This window comes from Mytilus galloprovincialis, chromosome 7, assembly GCF_965363235.1.
Source record: "Mytilus galloprovincialis chromosome 7, xbMytGall1.hap1.1, whole genome shotgun sequence".
Taxonomy (NCBI): domain Eukaryota; kingdom Metazoa; phylum Mollusca; class Bivalvia; order Mytilida; family Mytilidae; genus Mytilus; species Mytilus galloprovincialis.
In genome coordinates, this window is record NC_134844.1 from 64531788 (window position 1) to 64557549 (window position 25762).

Genomic DNA, 25762 nt, shown 5'->3' on the forward strand with positions numbered 1-25762 from the left:
TCCATAGCTGTTCTTGATCTCAATGTCACAGTGATGCCATCAATGCGGTTCAAAGTCTTACATCTTACCCACAGAACACTATGCGGAGAAACATTCGAAAATCAAATTTCTTAATTTTTCATTATTAGTACTGGAAATTTAAAAGAACATATTGCAGGCGCTGATTCAGATAGGACACACCTATAAAATAATGGGAAAATGTAATTTTTTAATAAAAAGTACACATGCATTTTGTCAAAAAGGTTTATTAGTACACGAACCATATAAATGCATTAACATGTTGCAACCATGATACGCGTGCACCACCCTTATCTGCTAATGTGCAGTCAAAACTTATTGATCGTACCTTGCCCATATTGAAGATATAAGGGTATGGAAAAAAGGGGGGCTTTTGTGTTTAAGACCATTTATCTCTATTTTTTTCTTTTTATATTATGTCTATTATTCTCTACTATTTATCTAGTTTTTCTCTATTCTTTATTTTTTCGTCAATTTATTGTTTACTTGTAGCCCAACATTCTCTATTATGTAATCAATCTCCTATTGAAGCCCTAGCTAATGCAGTAACCCTATTACATGGTTGTATCGAGCTATAAATCTTGTTTGTGCATGGCGCTTTTTGTCTACAATACACAAGGTTTACTGAAAATGTTACACGAAAGGGAAATATTGTATTTAGTATTGATAGTATATTGTACACATATATATAAATGTATTTCGAACTGTCTGAGTGTAAACTTTTTCTGGGGCTTATCCAAAGTTCACGATGTTAACTGTAGTTTTGTATTGTTAAAGGAGAATAGGCATATATCGTTTTATTGATCGTTCTTTAAAATTGCTTAGTATGGGAACGAAGTCCCCAATTATGGTAGAAAAATCAATAAAAATAAAAAAAAAAAAAAAAAAAAAAAATCGGGAAAATTTCCCGAATTTTTCATTTTACTAATGAACTCAAAATCGTTAACTTTTTTTTCCAGATCTACTAATCTTCGTGTTCCGGTTTTTCCCGAATCCGCGCAGAAATCTACTTCCTATTCTGGTCTTGTTTGAATGAGACTTTGAATAAAATATATATTTATCAGTCTAGTAAAATATGGATTGGAACTCAATACAAATTCATTTTTTATAATTGTTTGATATGAATTTTTTTTAAAGCAGAATGAGCATACATTGTTTTAGTATGCCAGGTTTAGCTGGCACTTATGATTGAAGCATCGTTTTGGGATTTAGAACGATAACTCTCTACAAGACCCATCTGAAAAGTTTTGTCACTCTCGCTAAATCTCGTACGATTTTTTTTTAATAGCTGCCGAGGTTATCGTTTCAACGCGATCTTTAAAAAACGGGATAGAACGACCAATTTCGATGTTAAATACGACTAGTATTTGTATTTATTCACAAAAAAAAACAAGAATTTAGAAATTTTGGTTACTTGTGTTTTTTTTTTAAATTTTATTGTTCAACGGAAATGCCCGATGATTGGACAACAAAATCTGACGCCATGTCTCGTCTGCTTTGTTTTTTCATTATCAGTGACAGCGAAAGCACATTTCCTAAATAATCACAGGTACTTCATTTGAAAGACACAATATCATAATAAATGATATTATATACGCCCAGTCATGGGAACACAGAAAAAAACTTTGCAAGCGGGAGAAACGAAACGGCAATCTCAGGCCAGTGAAAGTGAGGGTAAAATCCGTTGAACTTATTGACCATTACAACTAATATTCATCTGCCACATAATTCCCCATATCACGTAAAAGTGATCATGACGTTGGTTATACTGTAAAATAGGTTCATAGTAAGTTATTCGTGTAGCCCTCATACTGTTAAAAGAGTGACGAAAGATACCAGAGTGACAGTCAAACTCATGAATCGAAAATAAACTGACAACGCCTGGCCAAGGATTTGTATAATATACAAATCCTTGGCCTGGCTAAAAATGAAAAAGGCAAAAAAACAAACAAAAGAACACATGACACAAGATAGAAAACTAAAATAATAAGCAACATGAACCCCACCAAAAACTAGGGGTGATCTCAGGTGCTCCGGAAGGGTAAGCAGATCCTGCTCCTCATGTGTCACCCGTCATCATGTTCATGTTGCTTGTGCTATAACAAATCCGGTAAATAGTCTTATTTGGTAGGTCACATTCAAGGGGGTAGTAGTTAGGACGTAAGGAACATAACCGATATCATTTGTTCACCCTACTTTTAAAAAAGAAATATCAATATATCAAGGGCATACAAATTTAATAAACCTTCTCAGAATCTGTACATATGGTATATGTACTTTTTTTATTTTATTCCGAAACTACTTTTACACATGTGATAGATAGTAGTCTCAGTTTTACATGCTTAAATCGACTTAATAGAATGATTTGGTAACTATTATAATAGTCCCAGATTATACATTGTATTCCAATATTCTACTGTGTAAATCGAAGGAAGACTTATAAAACGGTTTTGGCAATACAAATATTCGACAAATTTTCTGTTCAAATAGTGAACATTATGCAACTAGACAACAATAAAAGATAAAAAAGAAAAATCACAGCGAATGGAACCTGAGCGAATAGGTATCAGGTTAAACAGATGCTAGGGCGAGTGTTAATCTGGGCGAACAGACCCTTATTCTATACAGAGCATGTAACTTGGAAGTATTTTGGCTACATCCTTTGAAATTCAAGCTGCAGCAGTCGCCTGTGTATTTAATGCGTCAGTTTTAACCTGATTAAAACATTTTTACTCTAACAAGTCCTTTTATCACTATATCAGGTGCACATTTCAACCTATAAAAGCAATAAACACTTATGGTCATTACATCACAGTACCAAAATTGCAATCAGAACCCAAATTAAACCTACATGTATTCAACAAAAACATCTGCGGGAATCTAACCCTTTCAGAGCACCTGAGATGATTCACATTACAGATTTATGCCTTCATGGATTGTTGGAGGTCAGTTCAAACCCATTTTGTATGACTCTACATGGACTCAAAATTAAATTGGTGTAACTTTATAGTAAACAAGTATACGTCTACAAAATAAGCACAGAATGGAAACTATTGTCTGGTTCATAAAAAAACTCTGGTGAAAAAACTGTCAAAATAGGTGCAATTTGGATAAACTCTTCATAGCAACTTCACAGGTCTACAAATTAATTTTCACAACCCCACAAAAAAAGTACTTACCAAAAAGCAATAAAATGATTCTCTGAGTGCAGCCTGATACGATTGCAGATGTATATTTAGCATATATAATAAAACCCAGTCTTCACGCTTAAATATTGAGTCCACAAGCCACAAAACCCAATTACATTTTTTTAGTTGGATTATGTTGGCCTATAGAGATTATTTTTACAAGCCCGACACCAATTTTACAAGCCATGGCCGTAGGACTTGTGGTTAAGCGTGAAGACTGAGTTACACCAAAAATTTCATGTCAGTTGAAATCAAACATATTTTAATTTTGGACCCTTTAAACTTCAATATACATGTACGCTTATTTGAAAACATGTATCAGGTGAACCCAAACATTTCTATTCAGCAGCATTCTCTAACTACATATTGATCTCCTTAATTTTATATGATAGTCCTACAAAAATGTTGAAAATGTGTACATTTTTTTTCTAGATTCTCTCATGTGAAAGTGGTACCTTTTTGGTCACTATTTATGTGTTGCGTCAAAATATGATTTGTAATACTTCATAGTGACTGAAAAAATTAGTCAAATACTTCTCAAGAAACAGAAAAAAAGAATACAACTTGGAAAATGTTGGAACAACACCACCAATGCCAGACTACAGGTATGTATGAATAAAAACTCAGATCGGAATAGCATGGACGATATGTTACTTATATGTCCTTATGAATAGTAAGGAATGCTATCAATAAATTCAATATTTCTGCAGATAGTGCAATTTTATCACGTTTTTGTTACATTTTTTGTTCAAATTTTCACACAATCAGTAAATTATTCAAAAAGGCTAAACTAAATTTAAGTTAATAGAAGTGAAACGTTTCATTCACAAATTAACTTGTGAGCTTCTGTGAAAAAATCATATCCAATAATGGCAATTTTGTGACTTAAAGTTAAGGGGGTAAAAATCCTATTTGCGGTGCACTCGTGCATGTCAATTGTACACCTACCCAATATATGTTTTTTATCATGTCCAGTCCACTGATACTGACGTAACATTATCAAGAAGTACACATCAAAGGAAAAATGCACAAATTATCGTGAATAATTTACATCCCCTGTTTCTTGTGTATCTTTTGCCAATTCTGTATTTATTGTCAAAGAGATCCAAACACTTAAACTAAAATTATTGTCAGGAAACCAAATGTGTTTTAGTAAATGATAGCATTACTTAAAAGCAAAATCTTGACATTATTCCCCATTTCCATTCTCAATTTTATTTTGCCGTGGTATAAAAGCTTAAAAAGTAAGCTAATAAAACACAAGAATGCCTTGTCTTGCCTTCTTTTCTTATCATTGTTATCATGTTGATAGTCCTAACTATACAGCTTTATTGCAACTGTCACATAAATGTAACATTAACCAAGAAATCTAAACATTGACCAATGACCATAAAAATAAGATAAAACTCAAATGAACCATGCCAGACAGGCATGTACAGATAATAATTCTTCAATACAACAAATATAGTTGACCTGTTGCTTATAGTTTAAGAAAAACAGACCAAAAAACAAAAATTAACACTGAGCAATGAACCGTGAAAATGAGGTCAAGGTGAAATAAAATCTGCACCACTGACAGATAGATCATAAAAAATATCCATACACCAAATATAGTTGACCTATTGCATATAGTATTAGAAGAAAAAAAACTCAAAAACTTAACTTTGACCACTGAACCATGAAAATGAGGTCAAGGTCAAAGACACCTGCCAGCTATGCAAGAACACCTTACAATCATTATATACACCAAATATAGTAGACCTATTGCAAACAGTATACGAAAAACCGACCAAAACACAAAAAATGAACTATAACCACTGAACCATGAAAACGAGGTCAAGGTCAGATGACACCTGCCAGTTGGACATGTACGTCTTACAGTCCTTCTATACACCGAATATACTATACCTATTGCTTATAGTATCTGAGATATAGACTTCACCACCAAAACATAACTTTGTTCACTGCATGGATCCATGAAACGAGGTTGAGGTCAAGTGAAAACTGTCTGACTGGTATGAAGACCTTGCAAAGTACGCACATACCAAATATAGTTATCATATGATTTATAAAAAAAGAGAATTTAACATTACAAAAAATCTTTGAACCATGCAAATGAGGTCAAGGACATTGGACATGTGACTGACAAAAACTATCTACAAAGTATGAAGCACCCAGGTCTTCCATATTTACAATATGAAGCTTTTAAGAAGTTAGCTAACGCTGCCGTCGCCGCCAGATCACTATCCCTATGTCGAGCTTTCTTGGACAAAAGTTGCAGGCTCAACAAAAATGCAATATATGATTTAAAACTGACACTGATTTAAACATGTACATTAAATTGATGTAGAAATCAACAAACAGAAGATGATCAGGAATATATGTATACTGATGAGCAGTGTTCTCCCCTAAAATTTTAAACAGCATCCATGAAAATCATCAACAAATAATTTAATAAATTTATGGATAGTATAACAGTATTCATAGTTTTTGAAATTAAACAAATGCCTTATTGTTTTAAATTTTGTAAAAATTGCAAAGAAAGAAAAATGGATATAAAAATGGCACAAGATAATAAATGTAAGCATTTTCCTTTATATAAATCTCTAATAAAGTTATTGTTCAGCAGCAAACAATAAGGGAAAAACCTTATTTAGCGTAAAAGGGGGGATATATGTTTTTTTGTTTGAGTCAGATTTTTTTACACGCGAAGCTCTTCAATGTAATCAATCAAATTTATTTATTCAAAATATGACACTAGAAGGTATGGGGAAAAATATTTTTTTTTTGTCCTTTTATTGAACAAAACATTTTTTTTTCATGAATTTGGGAATCAGAATATATTTTTAAGAAAAATACTAGTCCAAAAACTTATGTTGTCTAGGAAATCTTTTTTTCAAATTTTTGCTTTGACGCCTTCCTGGTACGTGTCAAAGAAAAAATATAGTAGCTTTTCAAGACGTCATAATTATTTGGACTAGAAATTTACCATACCCCCTCTGCCTTTTGAAGTTTAATGAGTGTTCCTTAAACCTTTTTCATCTGAACTTTTTATTTTATTTTAAACAAAAACTATGTATTCGTCCTACACATGCATGAAATATTTGCCACTGGACGTTAAGCAACCAACAATCAACATGATCAAATCAATATATAGGACATAGTCTTGGTATAAAGCTGGCATTTAAAGTAGCGCCTTCATCATATTATATATATCAAAATGTAAAGTACATTCATTTGAATGATATTCATGATAATCCATACACCGGTGCCTCTATAGAATGTTCTATATTGATTGGTTGTTGTTTGCTTAATGTTCAGTGGCACACAGTTCATGCATATTATTCAAGACTCGATGCTCAGTAACGTGTTGCCGTCTGTAGTCATGACATATAAGCCCCTTCCTCCCTATGTAAAAAAATCGAATGACAACTGACTGGAGTCTATGTATCCATAGATCAAGGGAACATCACTTTTCGAAAGTTGCAGTATATCCCCCTGTTAATCGTGTTGATAAGACCTTGCTATTTCCCGTTCCCCCTTTTTATCGTTTTGAAGATACCTTGCTATTTATCCCCCCCTTTTTAATCGTCTTGGTGAGACCTAGCTATTTCTCGTTTCCCATGCGACATTATTTGTATGCTAAATTACCTTTATAGTTTCATAATTTGAATTAATGATATGTTATTGTCAATTTCAACTTTGACCTTGCAGGTCAAATGTGCACTTTGCTAGTACTTCGGTTAACTTTCACTTTACGCGTTAGTCATATTCGAGGTTTACAAATACCTCAGCAATAGCAATTATACATCGGAATTAAAGACATTTTGTATGAAAGTGTATTTCATGGACATGAAAGAGAACATCTAACTGTTTCTTTCAATACTGTTTTTAGTTTGAGATTTCATTGTTAAATTTAATAATTATTTAGAAAAAAAAACTGCTTTACTTCGACAGGCAAGGCTGACTTTAAACGAATTTGGCTATCCTTTTAAGATTAAACTTGGTCATATAACTGGTGTGTATTTGGTTGTTTATACATCTTCACAATATCTTTCTATCGGCTATTTATCAGCTAACAATATATAAAGACAGGTGAACATTGTAATTAAATGGCAAGAAAAACTATAAAGAGTCGACAAATGATGTTGGTCATGTTGACTAACTTGTATATCTTGGTTTTTATTCCCTAATCACGTTCCTGCTTATAGCTTCTTTATCGAATTTCGACAGTCCCTCTTATGTGTTATTTTTTTAATTTTTTTAAAGATATTTCTGGGGAACTTTTATTACATAAATTCAGTGACACTAGAATTTTGTTCTTCTGTTCGCGAATAAGTGAGACCAGACATGTTGGTTGTATAATTTATCTAAAATTTCACGTTGAATGTATCTTAATCTGCTGACCAGTTTCACCCTGTTATTAAACTTCTTTTAACATATTAAGCATTGTTAAGAACACTTGCGTTTGGTTTTCACCGGGAAAAAAATCTGATTTGTTGTAAACTGTAATGATGAAGTTTTTTTAAACAAAATAAAGTTAAAAACGATTTTGAAATGTTCAACATAATAACGTTGAACTTGTTGGTGTGTAGATAAAATCCCGACATATATCAGTTGATTTATCAGTCGCATAATTGATAATTTTCCGATAAACCAGGAGGGCGGTAATGAATATTTCACATTAAGATGTACCCTTTTAGGATTTATTCGATATTTCTGAGTTGAATTCTTTCTTATTAACGTTTTTAAATTTCCAAAGATAATATAACCTAAATTCGAACCGTTTGTAAAAGTTTTATTATTTAAACTTTCGTTCTGGGCTTTGACATACAATATATTTATCATCAGTTATATTATGTCTCAGTTCTAGGGCAAACTTTATTCTTCTTTATAATGCCTTTATTATATAAAAGGATTTTTATACTACTATACCGATCCTTGAAATAATACAAAACGAACTGTATTTGAGATATGTATCCCTGCTATCAGTATACAGGTACAGGTTCTCATATTTTTATCCCTAAACACAAAAAGTATAGATTCAAATAAGAAAGTCTAAATCACAGATGTATAATCATTTAACACATCCTTTCTTAACAAATTTTATTTTATGTTTTACATTATATAGCTACAAAATATTGCAAATAATCGTAAATCCATGTTCAATGTATACAACACGAATTCTTGTTGTCGTTTTCGCAATGGAAAAGGGTAATAAAAGTGTTTTAATGCTTTATTTGATTCAATAATGTATGTATTTATTTACTTCAGTGGGATTTTTTAAGATATTTGTTAAATGAGAACATATTACCCTATTGTAAAACCATCGCTATATGTAACATGCAATTACGTGTGGAAGTTTAAAAAGGTTATCAGTATATTTAGTTGTAATTGATTTCATATCACTAATATCAAACTTTAATCAGATGATGGATTAGAACAGCTGGCTTGTATATGTCAATAAACAAAACTATTCATTATTGGTAGCTAACCCAATATGATAAATGAATATTTTTTTTTAACGAACAATCGCTGTATCTGAGACCCTAAAATACTAAACATTATAATTAAATCGAATCTTTATTAAATTTCTGATAAACATTTCCATTATCTTTTATAAAAAGTTAAATCCCCGATTTTATCAATTTAAAATATGTGACAATGAACGCTAAAAAAAGCTGCAATCATTTTGATTATTTTATCATGTTTATTTCGGGCGGTGACATAACAGTGGGATGAGATAATGAGAATAATTACGGATATGATTATTGATTGATTGATTAATTGATTGATGTAAAACGCCACAGTAGGCATGGTTATATTACGAAACCTGTTTTACTTGATAAAGGAAACCGGAATGCCCGTTGAGAATCCACGCACTGTGACGATTAACTTAATAAACCTGTTTTAATAAAGTCACCACTTTAGATGTGTAATCCTGATGTTTGAAACTTTTAATTCAGCGTTTGTTATTTGCAGTGTGTGTGAAATGGCAACAGCTACTACAACCTGTGGTGTGTGTGACCTCCGTCATATCATCGAACCACCCATAGTATGGTGTTCGGAATGTGATGAGGGACTATGTACAGAATGCACGGCTCATCACAGTTTATCAAAAGGAACCAGAAACCATAAAGTGAAACTAATTACTGAATACACGAAATTACCATCTACTGTACTAATGGTCAGTCAAAACAGTAGAAAACACCAACAAAAAATATCAAATGTATTGCCAGAAGCATGAAGTTCCCTGCTGCAGCAAATGTATCAGAGATAGTCATCAATAATGCCAAGATTTTGTCGAACTAGATGACGTCATTCACAATGTCAAAACTTCCAATGCCACGTGCGAAATAGAGGAAACATTAGTTGAAGTAGCAGATAATTTACCGAAAATTTGCCAGCATCAACAGGACAACCTGATGACATTAACAGAAAGTAAGAAGGAAATAGAATCAGAAATAGAAACGACCAGAATAAAGCTCAACAACCATCTTGACGAACTACAAGATGATTTAATGAAACAACTATATGCGATAGAAGAAAAAGAAAACTCGAAAATTAGTCAATTATTGTCATCACTAGAAAAGAAAGAAAATGAAATACAAGAATGCAAGCAAAATATTATGAACATTAAGCAGAGTGCAACGGACCTTCAAGTATTTCTTTCAATGAAGCAAATAGAAGAGGACGTCTATAGCAAAAATAAACTCATGCAATCGCTTGAAGAAGGCAAAAATTTCAAGAAAATTTCTCTTTCTTATAAACTCAACACCTCTATCCAGAATATCATGTCCAATATCATAAGTTTTGGAGAAGTAAGCATTGAAGCTAAATTTTCCGATTTTGTTTTGAAAAGGAAAAAAGCTTAACAAGCCCAAATGATGGTGCCAACTGTTAAATCAAGATCTATTGACAATATAAAGCTAACAAAACAAAAGAACATCAACCCTCAAGGAATCCAAATGATGTTGCATGCTGTCGGATGGTAGATTGGCATTTAGTTCCTATATTCATAGTAAAGTAATGATATTTAAAATGAAAGGATTCAACGATTTGAGGTGAAGATACCTTGTTTAGTGTTTGATATAGTGTACATCAGTGTAAACAATGCATTGGCCGTAACATCTGGTAGTTCAGAGAAGAAGTGTATCACCATTATCGACTTGGAGAAGAAAAAAATCCAAAAAACAATTTTACTCGATTCCAACAGTTATGGCATTGTATTGAAAGCTAATGGATTGATTTATTACGGTAACGACAAAGGAATACCTATGATCAATATAGACGACGAGTCTATAAGTGAAACAGTCAACGACAAAATGCCCTGTCATTGTTACATAGCAACATTTAAGGAAAATATATATCATACAAACAATTCATCAAGCACTGTGCAATGTTATAATCTTCAAGGTGAAACACAATGGACATTTCAAAATGTAAGCGTTCTAAATAATCCTCGAGGTATAGATGTTGATAGTGAAGGTTATGTAAACGTTGTGGGGTTCTCATCGCACAATGTTGTAGTTGTCTCCCCTGATGGACAACGGCTTAGAGAAGTATTGACAGTAAGTGATGGTCTAAGTCAGCCTATGGCTCTTCATTATAGTGAAAAGAACAATAAATTGATAGTGGCGCACTTCTATAGCAAGGCTTATTTGTTTTATGTAATTTGAGACTGTTTACGGTTAAAACTCTCTCTTTGTGCCATTATGTTTAGTCTTGAGAATATCAGGATTTCCAAAACCATATTTCGTAAGTTTAAGTTGTATAATCTGTAGTGTTTGTTTGAAGCAAAATCATACATTCATAAATATTCAGATTTTATGTGTTGACTAGTAAATTTGTACTCTTTAGTCACATCTACAAGAAATTTAAACGAGGTGTTGCTCGCCAAGTGTTATAAAAAGCGTATTTGTTCATGATAGTTTAAAGATGCAATTAAGCAGCAATGCAAGAATGTACAACAGATCCCCTTATATGTAAAGAATGTTCTAAATATTAATGGATATGATTATTCTGATTTGTTTGTATTGAAAATTACAATAATGTTGACAAGAGTATATATGGCATTGTCTTTTTAATGAAATCGTTGTAGATTGAAATGATCAGTCGATGAAATCATCTTCTTGGAAATATGATGGATGTGCAAAATGACCACGGAATACTTATTAATAATTTGATTTTTATTATAATTAATTTCACAGTTAAGATAAATGTTTGCTCTGAAATACTGAAGTGTAGTATCAAACTCATGTATTTAATAGAATACAGGTGTCTTTACTTTACATTATCCTTTATCGTCCTGAATCGACAAACAAAAATTGAAAATAATTTAGACAAAAACTGCCTATGACCTCCAATTTACTCCAAGTTCTTCAAGTCAAAAGCATTCAATATTCAAAAGACAACCACTGACGAGATTTATGATTGGGGCCAGACAAATTTAATATCAAAATAGAATTCACCAAAAAAAAACTTTAAAGAGGTTGGTTCAATTTTCTGCTGTATTTGTTCAATTCATAGGTTAAAAATATTAAACGATTATCAAACATAGCTCCTGGAAATATATGAAACTATAAGTGTGTTATACTAGTTTAACCTATTTCCATAAATTAAAATATAATCTAGCGCTAAGTATTGCTGTTGAAGGTGTTTTAAAGGAAAACAAAACAGTTGCAATAGATGTTCTCTTTTTACATTTTGTTTTATACATTTTCAAAATAGGCCCAAAAAGACGTATATAATATGTTGAGTTGTTTAGAAATCAACCATACTATTGTTAGAAGTACACACTTGGGGTTTTGAAAAAATGAATTTCAGGAAAGATTGGAAAACTTTTAAAAATGACCTTCATTTGAAAAACAAATCAGTGGATATTGACACTTCATGAATAGGTTAATAACACAATTTAATCATTAACAGGGAAAAGTATTACAGCTGATGATAACGATTGTTATAAAAAAGAAGATGTGGTATGATGGCCAATGAGACAACTGTCCACAAGAGACCAACATGACACAGACATTAACAACTATAGGTCATCGTACGGCCTTCAACAATGAGCAAAGTCCATACCGCATAGTCAGCTATCTCTCTTTTTGGAACAATTGAACACACCTGCTAAATTGCGCTTAACACTTGGATGAAAGTATGCAAACTGTTGTAGGGAGAATTAAAGATTTAATGTCTGGAGAATTTCAGAAAAAGTATCAAAAGGTACTTAGAGACAGCGCAATTTTTCTAAGCCCTCTCCCTCTTTGCCAAAAACCATAATTTTTTTTGTTTTATGTTAAAAGCCATTATTTTTACGTTTCTATCCACTATGAACATACGTATACTATAAATACAGTGTATTTGCTATTAACTATCAATTTCAGTTTTCTTTTCTGAGGTGATCACTGCTATATTTTATAGAGAGTCTCTATCAACGCGAAAATTATAACCCTGTCCCCGATTACTCTTATGAAAATTGTGTGCAAGTTTAAAACCGGAAGTCTTCTATAACTTAAAAGTTGGTAGGATGAAACAATATCCGGACGCCTTTATTTTCGTTTTTCTCCCAAAATAACCCACACTGAAAAGTCATAACAATAGATGACAAATGCGACTATGTATGGTACCTATAGAACACAGGGGCATAATGATTAATTTATTGTGGAAGGAAGTGAAGCGACCCACAAAATGAGGTTTTCTCGTTTAATAGTATAGATATGCAATTTACCCAGCTTTAATGGTTTACCTTGTGTATCTCCTTAACAAATTAATGTGTTATGTTATATAATTTTCTTAGGAAATACTTTTTTACATATTAGTTAATTTACACAATTTAGCAGTGAGCTTACATGTAACAAGATATATGATCACAGGTTGTAAAACACAAATGATGTTTTTTGGGTTTATATGGCGCATTAATTTGTAATTAAGAGTTCGAAAATAATACAATTTTTTTTTCAAGCATTAAGTTTTTTATTGGTTGCTAGGATATTCTGTATATATATACACGAATGCCTGTATACTTTATCCCTTGGTTTAAAGCCCATTATGCATGTTGTCTCCATATTTCTTTAGTTGATTGGTTTGGGAGAAGGATATATCTCTGAAATAAATGGAATATGTTTCAAATAACAGAATACCAGACCAGTACCGTTTACTCGATTTATTTCACTTGACTGGGCGGGGTTCAACCGGTTCACTTATAATAAACCAGTCCATCTATAGATAGGTGTTTAAGATACACTTATCATTGAAGTGTACAGTCATTCTCTTGTAAATTCTTTGATGACACTTATTGGTGATTAAAAATCAATAATAATTATAACGGCAGTTATCCGTATCACACACATCTTCAGATATACTGTCCTTATGCAAATTAAAACGTAAGCTCCCCCCGATTAGTTGAAATAACATTGGTAATACGAATGAAGTCATTTGATTGTCTCCCATATTACTTTCTCTTCCATGTGCATGCAATAACTTTTCAGTGTTCTATTGTGATGTATTTTATTTTATCATTTCATTGTTATAACGCAAATCCTTGTAATCATTGTATGAAATTTGAAACCCGCAAGGGTCCATAATTGGATTATTAAAGTATTCTGATCTTATTCTTATACGTCTACAGAATATGACATGATAGGTCAAAATACTTTGATTTCTTGATTGGTTAGGAGGAGAACAAGTCGGTGACATATATATAAGAACTTCAGCAGTCAGTTTTAATTCTTTTGTAGATTACATACGAGAAGCAGATGTTCATCTGATATATATCATATTACCTTGACCTGAGATTTGACTGAAAATACAGTGTCATACTACGGTCTTCTTCTCATTGACTATGCATGATAGATCAACAATACGCATGTAGACTGTTTTGAATGAGGTTATATCTGTTTGACAGATTTCATATGACCATGACCTCAAGTTCATGATCCACAGGTCATTTTGTGATTTTTTAAGAGATAAAGTCGTTCCCACGATTACTTATACATGTCATATTGAAAAGTCAGCAAAGTGTTTCATGTGTATATATTGTATGTTACAAGAAAGACATGTTCCTTTGACATTTTTATATGACTTTGGCCTTTTTTTTGCCAGTGGTCAGGTTACGGTTTTCCATTTGGTTTGTAGAAATGAAAGATACTTTGTACTGCTGTATATAAGTAAATGACATAAACATGAATGGGTTTTTTTCTGGTTTCAATTGATGTTTCATTGTTAAATTTAGAAAAAATTTACAAAACAAATTTACTCCCCACAGGCAATGTTGACTTTAGACGAATTTGGCTATCCTTTAATGTTATACTTGGTCATATATAACTGGTGTGTATTCGGTTGTTTATACATCTTCTGCGTTCAATAGTTTGTGTTTGAGCGATCGATTGCAGTCATTGTGCGTTACTTTGAATTTTCCTCGAAGTTCAGTATTTTTCTGATTTTTCTTTTTACTTCAGTTGGGATTTGTCCCTGTCCATGTTCCTGTTTATAGTATCTTTATCGATATTCGACGGTGTCTCTACTCTGTAATTTATTTATTGGTGTTAAGAAACATATATTACCCAAACTTTAATGACTATTATGTTCTTGTTCGCTTATTAGTTAGACTGAACATGCTGATAGATCTTGTTTATCTGTCCATTTGATTTTTGCTTCTCAAATATTCAGTCGGGTTACTTGTTTACAAGATGATATCAGAAGAATGGAGACATTTGCAACGAATGAAAAATCTACAACGTTGATATGCCTTAATTTGGTTGTCCAATTCATCTAAATTTCAAAGTAAATTTGTCTTTATCTGCTGACCATTTTCTATTTGTCATTAATGGTTATCAAAGGTACCAGGATTACAATTTAATACGTCGGACGCACATCTCGTCTACATAAAACTCATCAGTAACGCTCATATCAAAGCAGGTCAAAAGCCGAACAAGGACAAAGTAGAAGAGCATTGAGGACCCAAAATTTCAAAAAAAATTGTGCCAAATACGGCTAATGTAATCTACTCCTGGGATAAGAACATCCTAAGATTTTCGAAGAAATCAAAGTTTTGAAAACATGAAATTTATAAAATTGACCATATAATTGATATTCATGTCAACACCGAAGTGTTATAAATCTTTTTAAGATATCAAGGAAAAGCTGAGGTTTTGGTTTTCACCGGGGAATATTTCTGGTTTGCAGTATATTGAAATATTATAAAAAAAATAATAAAAAAAGATTTAGAAATGTTCAATATGATAACGTTTATTGTTAATACACCCCTATCGTACTTGTTAGTGTGTAGATACAATCCTGCCATGTATCATTTAATAAATCAGTCACGTTATAGATAATTTCACTGATAATAACCCAGGAGGGCGGTAATGAATTTTTCACGTTAAAAGGTAATATTTTAGGATTGATAAATTATTTCTGAGATGAATTCTTCCTTATTTACGTTTTGTTTTATCAAAAATTATAATGACCAAAATACGAACCATTTATAAAAGTTGTATAATTTTTACTTTCGTTCTAGTGTGGGACATATGTATATTCAGTTATGTTATGTCCCTGTTCAAGGGCAAACTATATTCTTCTTGGTTATGCCTTTATTATCAACTTTTTTTTTAAATATTATTGACCAATCCTTGGAACTGTATATATAAACGTTCATTGACCTATATATTCAACAGGTTCAAGAAGCAAATTTGGTACATGTATATGTATCTCTGCTATCAGTATACAGGATACATAGGTATAGGAAGATGTGGTATGAGTGTCAATGAGACAACTGTCCATCCAAATAACATAAGTAAACCATTATAGGTAAGGTACGGCCTTCAACACAGAGCCTTGGCTCACACCGAACAACAAGCTAGAAAAGGCCATAAAATTACAAGTGTAAAACCATTCAAACGGGAAAACCATATATTTACACAAGAACACAAATTGGAATGAATGAAATTATTAGGTAATTTATGTACTTGTCTATTTCAAGATTTTTTCTAAATATTTTTGTAATGTTTAATTTTTCTGTTTTGTGCGAATAATTTTTGTGGTGTACTACGTTTATCATTATATTTATTTGACTTACTTATAACTAGATAACAATTTACATTATCCAAATCAAAATGTAAATCATATTTTAAATGAAAAGAGCTACCTTGTATCAGTACACAATCAAAATGTATGTGACCCATTACGCTACTAGCTCTTGTTTCAAACACAATATCGCTGTATATGAGACCCTATAAGATTAACTTTTCCTTTAAAGCAAATTTAAACTTGATGTCTTGATATATATTCACTATCATGTATTAAAAGTTAAATTCCATATTGTATCAATCTAAAATAATTGACACGGGACGCTTTACAGCTACAATAATTTATATTTCATTATAAAAATAATGGCAACTCGACAGGAAAACAAAATTAAGCTACCATGTTTGATGTTGGGGGGAAATTGAGGTGCCTTTGTTTTAAACTTTCAAATCATCTATTGTTATTTGTAGCTAGTGCTCAATGGCGACAAGTGCTAATGCGGAGTAAAGCAACCAACAATCAATCAATCGATGGCGACATCATCTCAGAGCTGTGGTGTTTGTGACCTCCGTCACATCACTAAGCCACCCATAGTCTGGTGTTCAGAATGTGATGAGGGACTATGTGTAGAATGCCAGGAACACCATAGTTTGTCTAAGTCAACTCGAGGGCATAATGTGATACCTACCGCAGAATACCAGAAACTACCAGCTGAAATACTGAAAATTAGTCAGTACTGTACTAAACACGATAAAAAGTATCAATTTTATTGTCAAAAGCATGAATGTCCCTGCTGCAGCAAATGAATAGTGGAAAGCCATAATGAATGTCGAGATTTCATGGAATTAGATGACGTTATTCACAATGTCAAAACCTCCAATGCCCTGTTCGAGATAGAGGAAACATTAGTTGAGTTAGCAGAAAATCTACAGAAAATTCGTCAAAATCAATGACAATCTGACAAAATTCAAAGAAAGTAGAAAGGGTATAGAAACAGAAATAAAAAAGACTAGAATAAAGATCAACGACCATATCGACAAGCTACAAGAGGATTTTATGAAAAAACTTTATGCTGAAGAAGAAAAAGAAAACTCCAAAATTTGTCAGTTATTGTCATCATTAGAAAAAAAGGAAACAGAAATAGCAGAATGTCAGAGAAACATTGTGAACATAAAGCAACATGCAACAGACCTTCAAGTCTTTCTTTCCATGAAAAAAATTGAGGAAGACGTCTATAGCAAAAATAAATTCCTACAGTCGCTTGAAGAAGACAAGATTTTCACTCAAACTTCTCTTTCATATAAGATCAACAACTCTATCCAGAATATCATGTCCGATATCAGAAGTTTTGGAGATGTGTATATTGAAGCTAAATCTTGCGATATAGTTATTACTAGGAAAAAGGCCAAACAAGCCCAAATGATGGTACCGACCGTTCAATCAAAATCAATTGAAAATATAACGTTAACGAAACAAAAGACTATCAAGAATCAAGGAAAATCAACCTACGGCTGTTGCATACTGTCGGATGGTAGATTGGCATTTACTGACTACTTTAAGTATAAGGTTATCGTATTAAACATGAAAGGATTAAAAGACTTTGAAGTGAAAATTCTGTGTTTCGCGTTCGATATAGTGTACAACAATGATGACAATTCACTGGCTGTCACATCTGGTAGTTCAGATAGGAACTGTAATACAATTATAGACCTGAAGAAGAAACAAATCAAGAACACAATTTCACTAGATTCTAATAATGAGGGCATTGCTTTGAAAAGCAATCAATTGATTTATTCCGGTCAAAACAAAGGTATTCATATGATCAATTTAGACAACGAGTATATAAGTGGCATAGTACGAGACACAATGCCCAGTCACTGTTACATGTCTAAATATAGGGACAACATATATCATACAAACAGAAACACAAACACTGTGACATGTTATAATTTACAAGGTGAAATACAATGACTATTCCAAAATGAAAGCGTTCTTAAGGATCCTCGAGGTATAGATGTGGATAGTGATGGCAATGTGTACGTGGTGGGGAACAGTTCGGACAATGTTATAGTTATCTCCCCTGGTGGACATCGACATAGAGAGGTATTGACAAGAGCTGATGGTCTTAGTAATCCTATGTCACTTCATGTACCCATATTTTGACTATTTTATTTATTGTGTCTGTTTATTTAACGCATCAATGTAAAAATATCGGAAATTGATGAGACTGTCATTAAAGTGAGAGGGTTAGAGCTATACAACCAGGTTTAATCCACCATTTTCTACATTTGAAAATGCCTGTACCAAGTCAGGAATATGACAGTTCTTGTCCATTCGTTTTTGATGCGTTTTGTTATTTGATTTTGCCATGTGATTATGGACTTTCCCAATTGATCTTCCTCTAAGTTCAGTATTTTTGTGATTTTACTTTTTACTACAACCAAGTCGATGTCAAGTTTCTTCCTAGAAGAAACTTTACTGCTGGTGGAATATTCTCCGAGGGCATCATTAACTTGGTAGCTTTATGCATGATGAATACAAAATATACGAAGAACAAACCGGCTGGGACGTCGCCCGGGTTACCAAGGTCCTCTTTTGCTGCACGGAACACTGTAGCATTTGATTTGTGTGTTCCACGGAATATCCTCCGGGATACCCCTGATTTGACTTATGTTCAGCCAGAAGGTAATTATTATTTCAAAAATTCAGATACCTTTCATAAATTAAAGCCATGTTGCGTCAATATTTTCGACTGTTTAAATTCACCTGCTACAAGTGAATCAACACCTATTATTTCTTCTTGTAAACATAAAAAAGGAAAAAGGAGCACGTGTAAGACTTGTGATATGTTAATCACGACTCCTGATTTTACTAGTAATTTAACATCTAAAACATATTATACTAAATCTTTCGAGCCTCTGGACTGTTCCTCGGACAATGTCGTGTACGGAATCGAATGTACTTTGTGTGGACTTCTTTATGTTGGTGAAACTCGTCAAACTTTGCGTAAAAGAATGAATCAACACCGGTCTGATAATAAAGATCCTCAATTTAAGGTTCTTTATAACCATTTTAATCAACCGGACCATGATCCTTCTTTATCTATGAAAGTACGCATCATTGAGAAAATTTATCACCACACAAATAGCCCTGTACTACTCCTTTCCGCAAAGATAGAGAAAATTTCTGGATAAGGGAGTTAGGGACTGCAATGCCATATGGTTGCAATGACAATATTAAAGGAGTAGGAAATTTGTCAAGTCCTGCCTGCAGTGGTGTTAATGTAATGAGTTTATTTAATACTACCTTACGACAACAACGTAGTCATGGGCAAAAACATTACCATCGGCCTAATGTAAAAAAGTCTTCCAAATCTAGATCACCATCTGGGAGCTTGAATGACCTTCTTTCACATCTTCATCATCCACTAGGGTTACATTACATAAGAACTATTCTCTTTTCACTGCCAGTTAATTTTCTAAAACGTTTGAGAGATTATGTAGCACTTGGCAAAGGAGGCACCAATACATATTCTGCAACATACAGACTAGTCAGTATTATTTGTGATGTAGCTCTTTTCCGTCTTTTCAAACCAGTAAGATCGGAAACTTTACATGAGGAAAAGAGGAGATTCCTTCCTGTTGATTTTGCCAATAGAGGAATTGATGCAATCAATATCTGCAACGTTCTACATCACAAGGAGGTAACATCTAAAATTCCTATTTATTTTCAAAATCAGTCTGTTCCTATTGTATCCTACAGTTACACCAAAACCATTGCACCTAAAATATTTAACTATAAACAAGCATTGCAGGACCTTGACTTAGAACAATACCTAAGACAACCTACGACATGTGACTGTTCCAACTCGCCTTATAATTACAGCCCCTCTGGTCAAGTTATAACTGGGGATCTAAACATAATTCAACATGAAAATCTCCGAAAGGTGATTTCTCATGGTCCTAAGTTTAGAGAACCCCAACACATCAATTGGAACCATAACTTCAAAATAATTATGGATTCCATTGAGGACTACGCCAGAGCATGGGCTACGCGAGAAGAAGTTGAACTGAACACTTTGTCAGAATGGGTTAAAACTATCAGGTCTCTGATAAAACGTCGCGTTCACAAGTTGAAAAACTGTGTGAACGATCGACCAAAGTCCGTTTTCAGAGACAAAGAGGCCATGAAATGTCTATCAACTCTTCATGATAAGTACGTTGTTGTTCCTGCGGACAAAGCTTCAAATAATATTGTCTTTGTATGTAAATCGTATTACTACGAATGTCTTGTAAAAGAATTGGGTATAAAGGAGCACTCAGGTAATCCCACATACAAAGACATATTATTTGACAAGGATGAGATTTTAGCAAATCATAAGTCCTTCATGGCTTCAATAAACATTGCATTGAACACCAAATCGGAGGACTTAACTTGTTTGTATTGGATACCAAAGCTTCATAAAATTCCGTACAAACAACGGTATATTGCTGGCTCATCTTCATGTTCCACTTAAGAATTGTCCATTAGATTGACTAAAATTCTGTCCGCAGTGAAGGAGGGTCTTCAGAAATACTGTGAAACTGTTTACTCGCGTAGTGGTATTAACCATATGTGGATTCTTAAAAATTCTAAAGAACTTCTAGACAATTTTAAATCTCGGTCTTTTTCTGAAATTAGTTCTATCAAAACTTTTGATTTTTCAACCCTGTATACCACCATTCCCCATGTGAAATTGAAAAATCGCCTAAAAGAAATAATCCACAATGCCTTTCAACATAAAAATGGTAGCATACGCTATAAATTTATTCCTTTGGGATTTCAATAGGCATATTTCGTAAATAGTGACAAAACAAAAGGTAAAATATGCTACACAGAAGAACAAGTGGTCAGTATGCTGGAGTTTCTTACCGACAACATATTTGTTGAGTTTGGAGGTAGACTTTTCCAACAAATTGTCGGCATTCCTATGGGAACAAACTGTGCGCCTCTTCTTGTCGACCTCTTCTTATTTTCATATGAATCGGAGTTCCTCCAGACACTTGTAAAAAACAAGAGAATCAAAGAAGCCAGATTATTTAATTTCACTTTCAGATATATTGATGATGTTCTTTCCATAAACAATCCGAACTTTTCTGATTGGGTTCCATTAATATATCCCCCAGAACTAGAGAGTAAAGAAACAACAGACACGGCTTCCTCCGCCTCATTTTTAGACTTATATCTCGAATTTGACTTACACAGTCATCTCAGTACCAGAATCTATGACAAACGAGACGATTTTAATTTTGAAATTAATATCCCCCACCTTAGTAGCAATATACCAACTTCACCTGCATATGGGATATATATTTCCCAACTTATTCGATATTCAAGAGCTTGCAGCTCATACTCAGACTTTGTAAAACGTCATCAGTGTCTGAGTAGAAAGTTGATGAAACAGGGGTATGTCAAAGAACGTCTCGTTCTTTTTCTAAAAAAGTTCATCGGAAGGTACCAAGTGAAGACCTTGTTGATAAATATTCCGTATCAACTTCTCAAATAATACACGATGGTCTTGATGTATAGATTCTGCGTACTGATGTTGTTTATCATCTTAACAACGTGTTTTATAGTTCTTTCATTTGTCTTTGTTCTATTATTATTATTACTTTTACTGTTGAATGGTTTCATGTGATATCCGTTTCACGTGGCTCGGTACTTATACATCTCGTCAATGTGTTTGTATTGGCTTTCATTTTTTTTTGTGGTTTGTTTTGTATTTGCGACTTTTTGTATTCCTTTTGTTCTTATAACGTGACTCTGTACTTTAAAAGATCCCGTCAATATGATATTGTTCTATTATATCATGTATATGTCATTATGATATATTTCTATTATGAATTACAATATACGTTGAACCACAAACGTCAAAATCATTCAATCGCGTAGTGGACTTAACTATTTTCGGATTCTTATAAATTCTATATATAACTTTTGGACTAGTTTAAATCTCGGTCTATTTCTAAAAATTTATTCTTACATACTTTTGATTTTTTAACCCTGTATGCTAACATTCCCATGAAAATTTTAAAATTGTTTGTACGCACATTGAACGACAAATGTATGTGACGTATAAAATTTTCTGACGTCAGACACTCAAATCAATAAATGTGTTCGTAGATAGTATTTGTTTTTGTGTTCTGTTAAATTGTTCCTTTTAAAATTGTTAAACGATGATGACTGATGTACCCATATTTTGACTATTTTATTTATTGTGTCTGTTTATTTAACGCATCAATGTAAAAATATCGGAAATTGATGAGACTGTCATTAAAATGAGAGGGTTAGCGCTATAGAACCAGGTTTAATCCACCATTTTCTACATTTGAAAATGCCTGTACCAAGTCAGGAATATGACAGTTCTTGTCCATTCGTTTTTGATGCGTTTTGTTATTTGATTTTGCCATGTGATTATGGACTTTCCCAATTGATCTTCCTCTAAGTTCAGTATTTTTGTGATTTTACTTTTTATAGTGAACAGAACAATCAGTTGCTAGTTGTGAACTTCTATAAAACGGCTCATTTGTTTGATGTTAGTATGTGCAGTGTTTAAAAGACCTAGATGTTAGAAATTTTGTTACTTTCTGACATAAATACAATATGTAGTATGTGTTTTAAACAAATTCATTCGCCAGTTAAATGCAGTTATTGCTCTTATTTATGTAAATAAACTTGTGTATTCTAATCAATGATCACGAACCACTAAGATACTAACAGTAAAGAATTTTTATAGAAAATAATAAAATAAGATGAGGTGTAATTGCAAATCAGGCAACTATCAACCTCATTATTGATATGACGTGAAACCAAGGGACATGAGTTTTAGGTATATAGGTAACTGTAATTATTAATAATACATCTGACCAAAAAAACAAATGATAAACTACCATCAGCACCAAATTTCAAAGATAAAAAAACCCATTATACATGACAAAAAGAACAGCTAATGACGGCTGTATAATACAACCTGTAATAAATAGTAAACAGGGTAAAATAAGACTCTATACCGTATCAGTTACTGTAAGCAAGAGGAATAACGTAACCTGCTAAATTCGAAACCATGAATCCCTATATGTGCGGCTGAACTTGAGAATGAATTGCATGTTTTGATCTTTATTTGCATTTAGGATTTGAAGGTCTTTATCGCAAGAAACCCCGGAATAAAATTAAGCTTAACTTTACATAAATGCTATACAGTTGGTAAAAAGTAAAATCACAAAAATACTGAACTTAGAGGAAGATCAATTGGGAAAGTCCATAATCACATGGCAAAATCAAATAACAAAACGCATCAAAAACGATCATTGCTGATTTTACTGAAACACAAAACATGAATGAGGTACAATTAGTCGTCTTATACCTTGAAAATCTATTGTAAACAAGGAAAATTTAACATATAAGGTTTGGATTTCTTGATCTTGATGAGAACACGTCTGTTTTTCGGGATTTTGTTGTCTTTGGTATTACTTCAGTTTATTTTTGTATAAAATTTTTTCGTGTATAAAACACAATTCAAGCCAAGTAATACCGTATCAACTGGGTGATATGTGACGCAGGCGTTGCTGGAATGTTGCTACATAAAAAAGGAAAGTCCACATTGGGGAGATAAAAATCAGCTCTCTTGTCGTAAAGTGTTGTTTTCAACAGACCCTCATTGTTAATTTTTAGATGTAAAAAGATATGAGACAGACTTCGCTGTATCTGGGGATCCTTTTTCTTAACTTCGATACAATTATATTCGAGTGTAAAACAAATGACGATAAAATGCAATGCTCTCCTTGAAAAGACAAAAGTGCTATTTCAATATATGATCAGAAATTTGTACCTTTTTATAACTGTGGACATGTCACTATTCCCAGATACATTATTCTGAATCCGAGCAAACTAGGCTGTTTTTTTAATGCATTGTGATTGTCGAAAAAGTATCACATAATAATGTTAAAGTAGTTGATCTGACCCGTCTGGGAATCTAACCGACGACCTCCTGCACTAGAGGCGAAACCCGTACCACAAGACTAGCGAAGACTTGTATTGTTTAAGATGTAAACACGATAAACTTGAATGACTGAATGATACTCATTTGGTTTGCAGTAATTTAATCATTTCAGATGTTGTATGCAACACCATAAACTAATCCTCGATTGTGTCAAAATAGCTATCCGTGTAATTTTATCAAAATCAATCAATCGGGTTTTTTTACGAATTTTGCGGGTGCGCAGAGGTAGGAAAAGGCAAGCTCATTCCGGTAATATCTTCAACATTCCTATGCAAACAATGTATAAAAATTGTTGCTTCGTTCCATTACTTTTAGTGCCATTATTCGGGTGTCTATCCCTATCTTTTCAACCAAATTTTTCAATTTTCACAACTTTCTAAATATTTTACCTGAAATTTAATTTCCTAGAAACCAGGTATATCATAAATTATGCATGTATCACCTTTCGTCATGCCAATTTTCAATCTATTTTTAAAGACTTCTAAGAAAGAAATGCCTTTCAGAAGATAAGTACGACGAAAAATAACCCTTAGTTTTCTGGAAATCTTAAATACGTATACTATTTAGGGCATTAATCCTCAATTTTCAATACCAACTCATAGACAAGAAATTGTGAAGTTTCTTAGATTGTTGAATTTAGTGAAAGTAAGATTCTGTTTGATTTTGGAAAAAATTCTGACCTGTCATTTCATAGTTATATGACTTTGAGCCATCAGATAAATTAAGTATAGTAGTCAACATGTAATGCAATCAATTTTGTATGGTGCAGCACGTATTTAGCAATGTTATCTAGAGAATGTAGAATTATGCATTGCTCCGTTATTGAATGCCCTTAGGAATACTCTTAGTTGCATAAACATTTATATAATATATTTACCATGTCTCGAGGCTTTCAAGTACATTGGTAACCATATCTACTGTTGAAAATGGTAGCGTGTTGCGTTGTTGTTCTTTGTTTAATGAACATTCGAGACCAATACTTTTTAACTTACATGATAGCTCAACAATAACAAATAAATACTTTAATCTGAATGATTTTTCCAATAGAAATAAATAAAAGCATCAGCAACAGTTAAAAGAGCTTTTAGTCATTTTCTATAAAATTATAATGGAGATATATACCAAAATAGCATTGATCAGAAAACAAACAGTGTATCATACAGAGTAATTAAGTAAAAGGAAAGCGTATTTAAAATAAATGTTTCAGCGCTCATCCAACAATATAAACCAAAAAGCGATGTTGAGTGATCAATTCTCTTTAACTTCGTCCTTTATTCGGCCTTTTCACTTGATTAACACGTCATTAATGAGTCTATAAAGACGATAAGCGCATCTAGCAAACATAATTGTTAATCCTTATAAATATGATGCGCTAGTAGAGGAACAAAGATTGATCGGGTTTTGAATACCCATTCAACTGTAAAATTATTCCTTTTTTCTTAACTTAATACGTTTTCATTTCCGGGTTAGTTTCCCAATTCTATAACTCATGACT